Source organism: Pleurodeles waltl, chromosome 3_1, assembly GCF_031143425.1.
Source record: "Pleurodeles waltl isolate 20211129_DDA chromosome 3_1, aPleWal1.hap1.20221129, whole genome shotgun sequence".
Taxonomy (NCBI): domain Eukaryota; kingdom Metazoa; phylum Chordata; class Amphibia; order Caudata; family Salamandridae; genus Pleurodeles; species Pleurodeles waltl.
In genome coordinates, this window is record NC_090440.1 from 1159242586 (window position 1) to 1159258428 (window position 15843).

Consider the following 15843-nt stretch of genomic DNA (forward strand, 5'->3'; position numbering starts at 1 on the left):
TGTTGCTGATCCATCCTGGATAGGTAGCTATGAAAATGTGACTGATTAATTTTGTGCCTTTTCTTCTAGGTACCAACTGTGCTGTTTTATAGAAATTCCCTCTTAGGTAACTTTTTCCAAATTAATGTTTTTCTCTAAATTGTTTTCGCATGAAGACCCACATGCTGATGCTGATCTTGGTTAGGTAGGCTGATAGGGAAGACGATGACAGTGACAATGACTGGCGAATTGAATTGCTGAATTACTCCATTAACGTTGATAATCATTGACTTATGATCTGCATCGTTGCTTATGATTTCCTTTGGAGAATGCTGATTTCCTTGATGATTAATAAAGATTGATTGATAAAACTAAAATTAACGTTTGATTAGAATTTAAATCAATAGGGAATAAAAACTATTAACCTTTTCCATGAGTGATGGTTATTTTGACTAATGTGGTTCTTAATTGATTCTTTAAGTGGTTGATATTATCTTTTGATGTTGATTATTGATTCAGTAATCACTGCATTATTAGGCTACTCCATGCAATTCAAAAGATTCATCAACCTAAGTGTGTCCCCTTGTAGGTTTACTTACTAGGGACCAGGCGCACTATAAGTGTTTAAAGCACAGTGAAGACATACCAATATTTCACATAGTACTATCTTTTTAAAATACAAAACACACTCTGTTCTACCAAGAAAAATAGTTTTATACTACCATATCAAAAGTAAATTTTGAAGCACCTTAGCTCATGGAGCCTCCTCAATCTCTTTCTCCATGTAATCCAGCACCAGAGATCATCTCACATAACTTTCATGCACTGTATGCAGAGAAAGTTTCTGATTGCAGGTCATCTCTTCAGGGGATTACTAAGATTTTATTGCTAGAATTGCTGGGAGTGATCCCAATCTAAGCTGACAGTATTTATTTCAAATCTGGGAGCGATAACCAAGGTTCCACCTTTTTTATGGCCAAAGACTTATTAAATACTTGGAATTACCAGTGGTTTACAAATTTCGCCTGAGTTCTAAGCATATGTTTGTTAAAGTAATCACTCTCAAAATCTTTGGAAAATGCACGCATTTTGGCCTCATGCTAAAATACACGTAAACATCAAATCATGTAGCTTTCAACATTTCTTCTAATACCAAACTTGCAACCTTAGGGATTGCATGACACATGTCTAGGAGATCTCCACTATTTTCCAATCCAGGCTCACTCGGAGTTTCAGTTCATGTGTTATATGCACAGAACTGTCAGGAAGAAGGACTTGCACAACCTTTTCTAAGGGGTAACTCCATGCTAGCCAATGAGAACATAAAGGTCGGCATCCTGAGTCACTACAGAGTCATTCAAGATTGAATTTGACATTTTAATCACCTTTACTTTTGGCAGTATTCTAATAGATATAGGAAGTCTTACTCATGTGATAGTAATTCGTAATATAGTACCAATATTAATTTCATTAAAGGAGTCAGTCCTGGGATGTCTATGAAATCTCAACAAATTACACATTTCCCTTATAGAAATATTACATGAAAAGGTTCAGACCAAATAGAAATGGCTTTTGTCAACAAGTGTTTTTTGCTTCTAATGGAATTTACTTTCCTTGATTAGCGATAATGTGACAGAAGACCTCTGCCTTAAACACTGCTTCAGATTATTTTTGCAAAAAATTCAATTCACAGTTTTGAGAGCTGCTCTATATCACACATTTGATGCCTTTTAGAATGTATAAGTGCACCAATAAGTGGGTGTAATCAGGGGTTGCTGGTAAAATTATCCCTGTGTTCTAAAGACTGTAATGCAAAAATAAGGCTACAGAAGAGTCATTGAACAGAAGCACCTTCAGTAGTATATTCTGTATCCCGTCACAGAAATGTAATAGTAGCTACAACCACATCAATGTTATCATATGCATGGTGTTATTTTTTAATAATTCCAATTACAGGATTTGTTTTACCATCAAATATTGGAAAATCCTAATGCAACATTACATAATACGTGATAATCCTATGGATATGAACAATGATATCACGCTACACATACCAATTACTTGCTTCAAGTTATGGATGTGTTGGCTTGTCAAGAGTAACTAAATGTACAGAAAATGAGGTGCATACTGTATAATTAAAGACTAACCACAGCACTTCCTTCAGAAATTATTACAATTTGACCGCACAGGCGTACAGTGCTAAAATTAATTGAATTTGTGCTTCAACGCCGGGGTCAAATTGCTTAACAACCCTCATAATTAACATATAAGAATTACTACAGGAGGGGGCAGTCGGAGAGTTTAATTTGTCATAGATGCATTCATGCAAACAGAAAATCTAATCCAGTAGTCAATATCTCCAAAATGATGTTCTTAACCAAGTGTCATCCAAAAAGGAGACTCAGATGTCATTGATTAAAAAAGGATTAAATCTTGACTCTTCATTTTATCTCTATTGAAGACAGACAGTAATAGTCCAGCCTTTGTATTTTGTCTCCACATGGACTTCATCAGGGCTATAGGAAACATATGTGATACGCTTTATTAAAATCATTTATGTCTTGGAATGATAAACATTCCAAGATAGTGTAAATCTGTGTAAAGTACAGCATGTTTCAATACGATTATATGGAATTTATGTTAAGCATTAAACTGGGGATTATTTTCCAGGACATATTGCATATGAAACATCATATTTTGTTGTATGAGACATCATGATCGGATATTGGTTCTGGGATGGATAATAGCATCATTGTTCATAACTCTTGTGAAACTCCAACATGGTGGCTTTAGGAAATGTAACAGGGTTTAGCATTCTAGTTGTTAAGTGACCAACGGGTGATTGGGATTAGCCTTAAAAAACTACACATGGCAAGATGGCATCTTTTATTTTTTATTGGATAACAAAAATACAAAATAACAAAATAAAATATAATCTGAAAAGCAACAGATCAGCCGAGAAAAAGGAATATACAGATGATAACATAGCAAAAACAATAATAATAAAGGAAGAGTTGTAGAGAAAACATGAAGGAAATACAAGGTGTCTTGGCCAGCCAATGTTCCACCCATCCAGAGCCTCACTGGATCCCAGATCTTTCTCAGCCTCCATCTACAAATATCATTATCTAACAAAGGCATTTCTAAAAAATATACATCCATAAATTCATGCTACCACAGCCAGGGACTTGAGGCCTCACTTGCAAGCCAAAATCATGCCAGAACAAGTCTAGCGAGAGAGAGAGGGAGAGAGAGAGAGAGAGAGAGAAAATATAGCATGCAACATTTTGAGGAATAGCAGTTAAATGCTTCAGCATAATTAATTTCAAATCCCTCCCTGTGAAGTGTTGTTAATTTCCCAGAAAGCTGAGAACCAGTAGGTATGTAGGGCTGTACAAACTGCAAAGACATGAAATGCATTGGCACCGACCACCCCACATCGAAAACAATGATTGTCCCCTCTAAGTTTCATTACTGATAAACAATGAGGAGTATAACAGAAATCATTAATGCATTTAAAGTGGTTGACCTTAATTTGTGAAACGTTAAGGACACTCTATGCAAGAAAGTTTCTGAGCTCAGATGCCTGCTCCATTTATCTGCCCTTAGCAGAAAGAGGCCAGCCCAACTGACCATTTCAGCTGACAAAATTAGCTTGTAGTCCAGACTAATGGACTAATATTCCTCTTTTCGGGAGTGCTCATTAAGAAATCGAAGAGAGTGTTTTGAGAGCATCCAATCTCATCTTTACTAATGCCAGTTATAAAATGTCGAATTTGCAGCTCCTAAAAAAAAAAATAGCAGGAAGAGAAAGCAGTTGCTGCATTGTCTCAAAAGGAAGAAATATTTACCCCTCACGCCTTGTTCCCAGAGCAAAAAGTTTAGCTGCCTCCTAACTTTCCCAGAAGCTACGATTAATACAGAGAGGTGAATTAGGATTAAATCCTAAATAGGTGTGTCGATTATAAGGAGTGGTGTCAGTAAATACTTCTTTTGAGAGAACTTCAAATTAGATGAAACACCTTTAGAGTCTTAAACTGGGTTCTTCTAAAGCAGACCATGTCAATCATGCCAATACAAGGAGCAACTGAATCATCCAAAGGTAAATATTCCACTGACATGTGGCCCTGCAGCCATATTCCCCTACCCATAACCAGGTGAAGTCAAGACAAAAGCAAAGCAAGATAGTAAAACCATAAAGTGGGAAGGGAGACCCCACATTTATCCGTGGGCAGCTGCAAAAGATGCATATTACAGCAGGGTTTCTTATATTTTAGATTAACTTCTGCCAGCATGCCTCAATGTTATTAAAGAGATCCACAGAAAGATATAAGGGAATGTATCAAAAAAGATACACATACCTGGGGATGATGATAATTTTAATGAGATTACACCTGCCAACCAGGCCAAGATATAGGTGATTCCACTTATTGAAGACACTGACTGATGTCAAAGTTTCTGATATTTGTATTCAATGATGTCCTCCATTCTTAAAGTTAGTTCTACTCCTAAATAGGTGGACAAGTGTACCCATCTGTTATCATGGGCGGGGGGCTATATTAGACAAACCTGTGTTTTTTCAAGATTAAGCTTGTATCCTAAAACTTCACCAAATGCCAATGCAACCGCTTCTACTTCCATAAAGGCTGTGACCAGAGTAGGAGTTAGAACTACCATGTCGCCTGCATATGCTAAAACTTTCACCTCAAATCGATGTGTAAGCAATGGATGGATATCCTCTGACATTTTTGAGAGCTTGTATTAATGTCTCGATATATAATGCAAACAGCTGAGGAGATAAGGGACAGCCCTGCCTGGTGCCTTGAGAAATATCAACATGATCTAAAAGAGGTAAGGAGCAATGGATCCTAGCTTTTATTCATTGATGCAAAATGAGGGACAAATTCCGCAGGCTACACAACTACTCAAAGGAATGGCCAAGAGACAAGTCAAAGGCCTTCTCCACATCTAACATAATCATTCCAACCAAGCCCCCTTCCGTAGAAGCAACCTTGAGGGCTGTAATAGCCATATTGACATTTGAGGTTGAGTCACATCCAGGAACGAATCCATGCTGGTTTAGATCTACCAACCAAGAGATCACTCCAAATAGCCTATTAGCCAAGACATGAGTGTAGATTTTATAATCAGCATTTGTTAAGGAAATTGGATGGTACAGTCCACAGAAGGTAGGATCCTTCCCTTTTTTGAGGAAAATAAAGATCTTCGTCTCTCCCCAAGACCCCGGGACCTGACCCAGCCCATTGAAAGAATATAAATAAATCCCAAGGGACCGGGCTAGAATATGTGAAAAGATCACATAGAATTCTAATGGAATTTGATCAGGACCAGAGGACTTGCCCCTAGCTAGAGAGCTGATAGCTGTTTTTACCTCAGACAATGTTATGGGCTCTTCTAATCTAGCCTGCCGAGCCTTGTTCAGCTTTCAATTGAAATGATGGGCTATAAACTGTTGAAGGACCTCAGCAGAAGCAGAGCAGTCCTCCCAAAAATGATTCTGATAAACCAACCAGAATACCTCCCTGATGCCAACAGGACCTGCCACCAGCTCCCCTTTTTCATTCTTAATCTGCTGAGTAGTATTAGTACAAGTATTATCCTTGACTCTAAAGGAGAGTAGCAAAGCCCATCTCCTCACTGTTTTGAAAAATTATCAGCAGCCTGAACCAGCGCTTTTTAATTGCCCGATCCCATGTAGTACTCCTAAGAGACATCTGTAGGATAGTTAACTGCTCGGAAAAAAATCCATCTGCTGCCCATTCCTTGATCATTATACTATGCCCCCGCCCTCCGCTGAAAAACAGTGAACTTCATCATGTGTCCCGGGCAGAAAGCTTTAAGTACACCCCAAAAAACAGTGATAGCTGCAGATTCAACATTAACCTCCAAAACTCCCTCAGGAGCATGTTCGTCGAGCAGATATAATCATGTTCCAACAGCAGTCTTCACTCAAATGTCTAACCTTGCAGCCCCAGACACCGGAGAAGCCCTCTTGATTGGATAACAGAGAAAAAGAATTGTTGTCAGATATAATTTTCGGATTCACCAGAACTTCAAAAGTGAAATCAGAGACTGTCTAACTAAGAACATATTAATGTGCGAGAGAGATCTGTGGGGATAAGAGTAACAAGTAAAACTAGGTTTGTTAGTTCTCTCATAGCACTATACATCAACAAGTGCATAGGAGGACATAAGCTGTTTCTATGCCTCCCTGAGTCGTTGCTTCCCCCACTGGGCCGGATTCAACTTCCCTTGACAGGTAGAACCTATTTGAGGGCAGAATGTGACATTAAAATCCAGTTAGTGGTGACACTCCTCCAATAAGAAGTCAGCCATTGTCGCATCTTCATTGTATGACCCATATAGTGCACAAATAGTAAAACACAAGCTGTCTTTCAGAATGATTGTGATAAGCCACTGGCTGCCATTATCACCATTTTGACTCACCATCCTCCATTTACTATCCCAAACCAGCAGTGCAACACCCCTTTGGGCTGAGGTAAAACATGAAGTGCATAAGACTCCTTAACCAACCTCCTTTAACAGTAATATTTATTCAGAGGGAATATGCGCCTCCTGGATATAAACAATTTGTGGATCAAGGATATGTAATTCTTCCCTTGCTATCTTGTGCTTATGAGGTGCTTTGAAAACATCAATATTCCAGGAGAGGATGTGTAGATGCTGGCCAAGGCCATTATCATCAACAGCCATTATCACAGCAGGTCATAGCATACACACACTTCCCTCAGGCAAACCACACATCTGCCACTCCTTACTCCAAAACTGATTCCCAGAATCAATGTTTCCAATTTTTCCAAACCACCAACTTTTTCTCCATTTTTTACCCCAAACCTTTTAAACACCTCAACCAGAGATCAGAGCCACACACCTGTACTTAAACCAAATCACCCCCACCGCTCAACCCACCCCTTTGAGGTCCCTCTCCCTACGCACCTTGCTCTAAAAGAAGGGCCATCAGTCACAAAACCTGATCTACACGCTATATTGCTCAGGCTCCTTGATAGCCACAGAGCCAGCCCCCCCACCATGCCCCTTAGCCTAAAGCGCAGAACAGCCTTAACCAAGTGAAGTTTTAAACCAGTAAATACTAATGCCAAGCAGCCCCTGGGAGAAGCTCCCCCAAACAAATAAGAGTGAGATCTAGAATTGTTTTCTTTTTTTACAGGAACACCAAGTTTTTCAAACAACAGCAGTCCTGGGAACCATCCAGCATAGGAAAAGGAAAGAGAAAATAAGAATGAGAAAAAGGAAAAAAACAGGACTCATTTCCAGGCTGTCATTTGGCTAGCAGCTCCAAGACCTTCAGACCATCTTAGCAGAAATAAGTTTGACTCTCAAATGTAATCCACAAAGTTGCTTTCTCCATAAGAGTGACTGTTGTGTCAATCTTCTGAAGAGCCAGGACTGCCAATGCTGGACCACCGTTTGATGACAAAAGTCAGATGAACAAAGAATTCAATCCCACAGGCCCTGATAGGTGACTTGGGTGGGGCCCTCAATAGATCTCCTGTCACAGTAAGCAATTCCCAACATAGATGAGAATGGCACAGGGGTACTAGAAACATGTCCACTTGCTGGGAGGCCTACATGGAAAGCAATGTTTCTTCTGTATTGTGCTGCCCATCTCCCACTTGCTTACTGTAGGAAAATATTCTCTAAAAAGATGGACAACCTTGCCTGTAGGGTTGTCTCCTTCTGTCCCCTGCGAGGTGACCACGACTCTCAAGTTATTTCTTTGTGATCTATTCTCCGGATCTTCCACCTTAGCTAAAAGACTGGAGAGCTGAGACTTGTACTGAAGGATAGAAGATTGATTCTCTCCAACTGCCATGCAAAGGGCAGCCTAAGATGGCTCCACCTCACTGAGGCGGATTTGAATAATGCCCATGTTCTTTGACAACTTTCTCAGAACTACTTGAGTTTTTAAATGGCCTGTTATTAATGCAAGATACTCTTTCCTCTATTCCACCCTATGTTGCAGGAGAAAGTTGTAGATAGCAGTTAGATTAGGGGCATCCTGGCCAGATGATATCTCCTGCAGGGAAATAGAAGGGATAGAGGCCAATGGAAGAGAATAAGTGGGTGTAAATTCAGTACCATCAGGATCCCAGAGCAGCTTATCCTCACCTAGTGAAAAGTAGAGTCGAGGACCCCATGTTCAAAAACAGACATAACTATATCCTCCAGCTGCGTAGTTTTCAAACCCCCAGTGCCACTCGAGCTAGGTCAGACACCCGGGGCACTAGAGGAGCCTGAAGCAATCAAGAGCAGGGGCCATCTTTTCATAATCTCTGACTCAGCGAATTGGTCTTGATCCCCAGTATCTGACAGGCTACCGGAATGTGGAAATGAAAAAAGGCCTCCTGGCTTTCCGTCTCCATGCCAACCGGAATCTTAAAGAGATAAAAAATACCTCCTGGGTTTCTGTCTCTGTGGCAACAACAGCCAAAGAAGCTGATAACCCCGAGGTGGCTGCTTTCTCAAGCAGCAAAGTCTGTAAGGTCTAAATCTGTACATTTCCTTGCTTCAAGTGTTGGTCCTTCCTTATATCCGCATTAGCCCGATCAACCATCTTCAGCTAAGCCCAGAGGACCTCAGTCAAGACACAGGAAGATTCCTCTGCCCCTGAAACGAGGGGCTCCACCAGTAATAGAAACTACTTGAAAGCTTGCTAGGCCCAGTATAAGGATTTAAGGGAGCATCCATAAGCTTTGACATATCCTCAGGGAGCACCACTTTATTCCCATTGCTCCTGATAGCGTCCGGAAGAGGGGAGATAAAGCAATCCATGGTTTTCTTAGAGGGCCACTACGAGCCCTGTATCTGTTGGATCCACAGCAAGCGATACAATGCCAGAGTGAATGTTCAAATTAAATTCAGCTCCTTGAGTATTACAAGCTGATCCAGGCAGACTCAGATCTCCTCCAACAGTGCCCTAAGTGTGGGGAGCAGCAGTGGCAAACAGTATAAAATGTCTAGGTCACCCTGGGCCATCAACATCATTGGCTGTCCCCTTACCCAGCAGAAGCCGCTTCTTTCCAAGTTTTTGTGGGGTGAGAGGGCCAGTTCCTCTGGCCGCCCACCACCCCCCCTTTGATTCCCCCTTGACCAGCATCCCAGCCAATATACAGTGAGTTAATGTGAGTAGAAATGCCCAGAAATCGGTGAGCTCACAGAGGTTCCTTACAAACAGCTCTTGCTGAGGTTGATGCCCTAAAAAAAGGGGTTGCAACAAAGTAGTGATCCGTAAAACATTCTGTCACATGGCTCTGAGGGAAACAATGTAGAGAATAAAGTCCTGTAGTTTCCTCCAGCTTGTTGCCGGTGCAGCACCAGCTTGATGTCTTGCTTGGTACTTCCTAGCTGAACCACCAAGGTACTACAGAGCGCAGGTCAGAGGCGCCACCCTTTCTGCGGTCCTGAGGACCATGGAAAGATGCCGACTCTGCTCCCTGCTCGTAGCTATTCTCAGTGAGCCCCCTATCACTACATCGGGCAGCCACTCAGGAGCAGCAGGAAGCCAGCCAGGTCACAGTCCTCCTGCCTCCGGATTGAGCAGGTAAGCGACCAGGTGGGGGACCTAGTGGGCTAATGCTTTCAGGTGCATCTTTAGAGGGCCAGAAGAACAGATGTGTTATCTGCAAGCCGCCATCTTCCAAGAAGGCAGCTTTTGTTGCCAGAAGCAATTGCCAGATACACATAAACATTGGCAAATTACACTTAAATAATTAGTACTGGCAAGGAATGCAGTCTGAATTGTTGTAGTCACAAGTACTATAGAAGCACTGTCACGAATGAGTCACCAGCATTAACAATGTTTGCATCACCAGAAAAGAATGAAAGTAGGTTTACTGTTTTTCGGGATTGAAGTGGGATTGGCATGGATGGTGTTTGTGCTTCCTCAAGAGAATGTAAACATGGAACTGCTTTGTTTGGGGTGAACGAGATACCAGCATAAACAAAGTGCAAATGTTATTGCTATGAGAATAGATGTTCTGGGACAATAGGACAAAAATCTTTTGAGTGCAGCAATATAGTGGTGCCAGGAAATGAGAATACTGCTGCAGATGAATAAGAAAAACATTTTGAAGGTGTTAAGAGCTGCACTCGGGGTGCATTCATTAGTTTTCGTAATGTACTGAATAATTATTGGATTTTTGTGTGGCGCATACATGAATGAGGGACTGAAACCTGATTGTTGCAATTGTTGCCCATATTTTAGGAATTTTAATATGCTCATGATATTGAGGAGTGGGAAGAATTTGATAGAGACAATGGCTGTTAAGAGAACACACAGAATTTTATGCGATTATGCATGTTCTCTTATTTTGGTGATTGGTGGGTTAAGACATTAATTCTGTGCATAGTGGTATAACGTATGTGCAATTTCATAAGGTACTTTGATCATTTTGGGCGACTATGCGCTTTATGTGTAGACACAACAGCTTAAATTAAAAAGGGTTATGTCTTACGCATTAATTTGCAAAACATGCCCTACTGACAAGGTACACTGTAATGTGAAGAATAAGATGAATAAATTGAATTTTTGCCTTTTATGAATATGGATATTTTGTGTCTGTGCCTTGAAGAATTTGTTAGAACCAATGAATATGTTTATGAAATGATTATTTAAATTATATTGAAATGTTAGAGTAGGAGCAAAGTGACAATGTTATTGTTGGACCTGGCTTTTTGACAGGGTCATCCCCATACTTTTTTGCCTTCCTCCTTTTCTTTTTCTGACCTCATTTTTGCTGGTTTTTAGACTCTGCGCACTTTACCACTGCTAACCAGTGCTAAAGTGCATATGCTCTCTCCCTTAAAACATGGTAACCTTGAATCATACCTGATTGGACTATTAATTTACTTATAAGTCCCTAGTAAGTGCACTTTATGTGCATAGGGCTGGTAAATTAAATGCTACTAGTGGGCCAGCAGCACTGGTTGTGCCACCCACTTAAGTAGCCCCTTTTCCTTGTCTCAGGCCTGCCATTGCAAGGCCTGTGTGTGCAGTTTCACTGCCACCTCGACTTGGCATTTAAAAGTACTTGCCAAGCCTAGAACTCCCCTTTTTCTACATATAAGTCACCCTTAATGTGTGCACTAGGTAACCCCTAGAGCAGGGTGCTGTGTAGGTAAAAGGCAGGACATGTACCTGTGTAGTTATATGTCCTGGTAGTGTAAAACTCCTAAATTCGTTTTTACACTACTGTGAGGCCTGCTCCCTTCATAGGCTAACATTGGGGCTGCCCTCATACACTGTTGAAGTGGCAGCTTCTGATCTGAAAGGAGCAGGAAGGTCATATTTAGAATGGCCAGAATGGTAATACAAAGTCCTGCTGACTGGTGAAGTCGGATTTAATATTAATATTCTAGAAATGCCACTTTTAGAAAGTGAGCATTTCTTTGCACTTAAATCCTTCTGTGCCTTACAATCCACGTCTGGCTGGGCTTGGTTGACAGCTCCTTGTGCATTCACTCAGACACACCCCAAACACAGGGTACTCAGCCTCACTTGCATACATCTGCATTTTGAATGGGTCTTCCTGAGCTGGGAGGGTGGAGGGCCTGCTCTCACACAAAGGACTGCCACACCCCTACTGGGACCCTGGCAGACAGGATTGAACTGAAAGGGGACCTGGTGCACTTCTTAGCCACTCTTTGAAGTCTCCCCCACTTCAAAGGCACATTTGGGTATAAAACGGGGCCTCTGCCCTACCTCATCAGACACTTGCTGGAGAAGAAACCTGAACCAGAAACTACATCCTGCCAAGAAGAACTGCCTGGCTGCTCAAAGGACTCACCTGCCTGCTTTCTACAAAGGACTGCTGTCTTGCTGTTGCCCTGCTGCCTTGCTGAACTCTTGTCTGGCTGTGAAAGTGCTCTCCAAGGGCTTGGATAGAGCTTGCCTCCTGTTCCCTGAAGTCTCAGGACCAAAAAGACTTCTCTTTTTCACTTGGACACTCCGTGCGCCGAAAATTTAGACGCACAGCTTGTTCCGCGGCGAGAAAAACGCCGCACACCGAAGCTGACCGACGCAACGCTCTGGGGACGATCGAAAATCCGACGCACGGCTTCGCAAGGATAACGCCGCCCGACCTCTAGAGGAGAAATCGAAGCGACGCCTGCCGTGAGATCGTAATTTCAACACGCAGCCCCGCAGACCGACGTCTAGAGGAGAAATCGACGCCTGCCGTGAGATCATAATTTCGACACGCAGCCCCGCAGACCGACGCGCAGCCGGAGAACAACCAGGAAAATCCACGCACAGACCCGGGACATCTGGTAATCCCCGCGATCCATAGAAAGAGACTGTCCGCGCGCCGGAAAACGACGCACGACTTCCCCGCGTGGAAAATAACGACGCGAGTCCGTGTGTGCTGGGGAGAAATCGACGCACACACCCTTTTTCCACGCACCTCTTCCTCTGTGGCCCTCTGAGGAGATTTTTCCACTCCAAACCAGGTACTTGTGCTTGAAAAATACTTTGTTTATCTTCTAAAGACTTAAGACACTTTATATCACTTTTCAGTGATATCTCTACAATTTCACATTGCAACTTTATTCTTTTTGACCTACAATTATCCTGATAAATATTATATATATTTTTCTAAACACTGTGTGGTGTATTTTTGTGGTGCTATATGGTGGTATTGTATGATTTATTGCACAAATACTTTACACATTGCCTTCTAAGTTAAGCCTGACTGCTCGTGCCAAGCTACCAGAGGGTGGGCACAGGCTGATTTTGGATTGTGTGTGACTTACCCTGACTAGAGTGAGGGTTCTTGCTTGGACAGAGGGCAACCTGACTGCCAACCAAAAACCCCATTTCTAACAGTTATGTATGAACATTCAGAGACCTAGTTATATTTTATAAAATGTATCACATATGTTTTTCAGAGTCCTGATGAAGTCCTTCTCGTAAGGTTACCTCAGCAGCCTTTTATTGGTGTGTTATTAAAGCCATAGGCTTGCAGTCTGTGCCCTTTAGCCTAGTTGCAATTCATTTTTATTTTCTGGGCAGAAGCTCTCTTCTGTGCTGATGTTTTATTTTCCTTTATCTTGTATACTTTTTGCACATAAACTGTTTCCATTCTTTGTACTCTGACATTCTTGTTCTATGCTCTTCTCAAGGCTGCCTCCAATATGTTGCCAGCACAAAGTGGAAAACCGCATTGAAACATGTGTGCTTTATGTTAGGGCAGTTTTCCTAGAACATTTTATTATAAACATCTCTGCGCCCCATATACGTTAAAGGGAGAGTTCCAGACAGAAGATTTCCAGCGCATGCTATCACTTCATTGCAGCTGTCTGGAAAGACATGATGGGGGTGATTCTCACTCTGGCGGGCGGCGGAGGCCGCCCGCCAGAGTTCCCCCCTCCAGAATACCGCACCGCGGTCGTAAGACCGCTGCAGTGATTCTGTGTTTTCCACTGGGCTGGCGGGCGACCGCCAAAAGGCCGCCCGCCAGCCCAGTGGAAAATAACCTTCCCACGAGGACGCCGGCTCTGAATGGAGCCGGCGGAGTGGGAAGGTGCGACGGGTGCAGTTGCACCCGTCGCGAATTTCACTGTCTGCAATGCAGACAGTGAAATTCAAAGTGGGGCCCTCTTACGGGGGCCCCTGCAGTGCCCATGCCGTTGGCATGGGCACTGCAGGGGCCCCCAGGGGCCCCATGACACCCCATACCGCCATCCTGTTGCTGGCGGCAGAGCCGCCAGGAACAGGATGGCGGTATGGGGTGTCAGAATCCCCATGGAGGATTCTTTTGGGCAGCGGAAAACCGGCGGGAGACCGCCGGTTTTCCTCTTCTGACCGCGGCCAAACCGCCGCGGTCAGAATGCCCTGCGGGGCACCGCCAGCCTGTTGGCGGTGCTCCCGCCAACCCTGGCCCCGGCGGTCCATGACCGCCGGGGTCAGAATGACCCCCGATGTGTTTCTCTGCCTGCCTTAGAGAGGATTCTCTAACAGCCCTCTTTGCTACTACCAAATCATGGTATGGGGGGTGGTATCTTCCTTGGGATTCTGAAGAGCCCATTAGGGCTAACACTGCTGTGCTCTAATATAGTACTTTAGTGGCAAAGGTAAAAATTCCAACACCTAGCATTCTGACACTATGGGGGGACCTTTCTTTTTTTTCACTTTGTCACCGCATGATTATTATTTTGCTTTATCATCCGAATCATTGCAGTACATGATATTTTATCTAGAACACAATTGATTCAATAATTTAAATTGAACCAATCTTGTTTCTTTTTGTCTTTGCATGTGTGAGACAAAGGTAACTGAGAGAAAAAGATGAAATATGTTCCACCACGTCTTCCCTGAGAAATCAGAATGTCATGCACATAGCTGCCACAACCCACCACCACTTCAAGGTGCTGGTGAGGTACTGCAGCTGGCCGAAAGTGTTAGGCCAACAGTTGTCACAAGGTGTGGAATTGGACCAAGTTCCCCACAACCTGGTGGCGCTACTGCCTGAACCCAGCAGTCTCACTGGCACAATGAGAGCCAACACTTCATCCTGTGTTGGGATGAAACACTTTGGCTGGGCTGTTGCTATCTGTCTTTAATGGAGATGAAATAAAGAATAAAGATGTAATCAATTTTTTTAAATCAAGGTCAACTGAATCTCCTTTTTGGATGGCACTCGGTTAAGAACATCATTTTGGAGAGATGGATTCCTGTATGTTTTTTCTTCTTCAATACATCTTTTTCTCATTAGGAAATGAATTGAACACACTGGGGGCTCCCCTCCTGTGGTATTTCTTGTATGATTGAAGACTATGATTCAGCCTCAAACTTTTTTTGAACACACGTACTCTCTGCAAGGATTAGTTCACTCCAAAAATATCAATAAATTAATAATTCCAATCACAGTCTACCAAAGGATGTCTTTGATGCCAGCAGATTACACATAGCATCTGAATCTATCCTATACCAGCCTTATTCTCACAAAACAATTAGAAAATATCCCTTGTACTTCAAATACATAACTAACAGATAATTCATTTTTATTTACCACTAATAATGTTTTTATTACTCTCTTCCTTCCATCATTTGAATCTGACATTAATCAATATCAAGAATGTAAGCATTATCATAGCTTGACAATAGTTAAAGACTGATCCGCTATTACTCATAAGGGAAAAATGAAATGCTGTGTGCAGTAAATGAATACAGAAGATTTGATTATTGGCTTTTAACCAGATTTTAATGGAAAATTAACCAAAAAATTGTTCCTCACCCATGAACCTAAGAGTTATTATGAATTATGCCACTCAGAAAAATGCAAAATGTACAATGTGGTAAACATCTAGCCACTACCAGCACAGTCAATTGAATAAATTGACTTCTTAACAACATATCAGGATTTCTAACCAATTCCCCACATATCAAGTATAATCTAATTGGGTGCTTTTACGGGAAGCAGTCTACTAAAAATCACATCCCTTCCTTTGACCAGAAGGAGGGAGTCAGGCAGAATTGTACACTGGCACCAAGGGATCATGCCATCAAGCTGTGTCACTGGCCATCTGTACAAAGCAGACTGCAGTTTAACATTTGTTTTTGGCACATGATTCTGCGTAGAAGAGCTTTAAGGTTGTTTCAATCAATTAAATTCATGCCACCCAGGATTAACTTTAAGCACTATCAAAAGACAATGGCCTCAGTGAATACAGTGGCCCTTTGGAATGTCCTACAACTATTTCACCACATGAAAATTGACTTGCAAACTGCTGACACCTTTATCATTCAAAATGTGTGTGTAAGCATACAAATGATTGCTGGAGTGAATGAGTGCATAGCTTCTG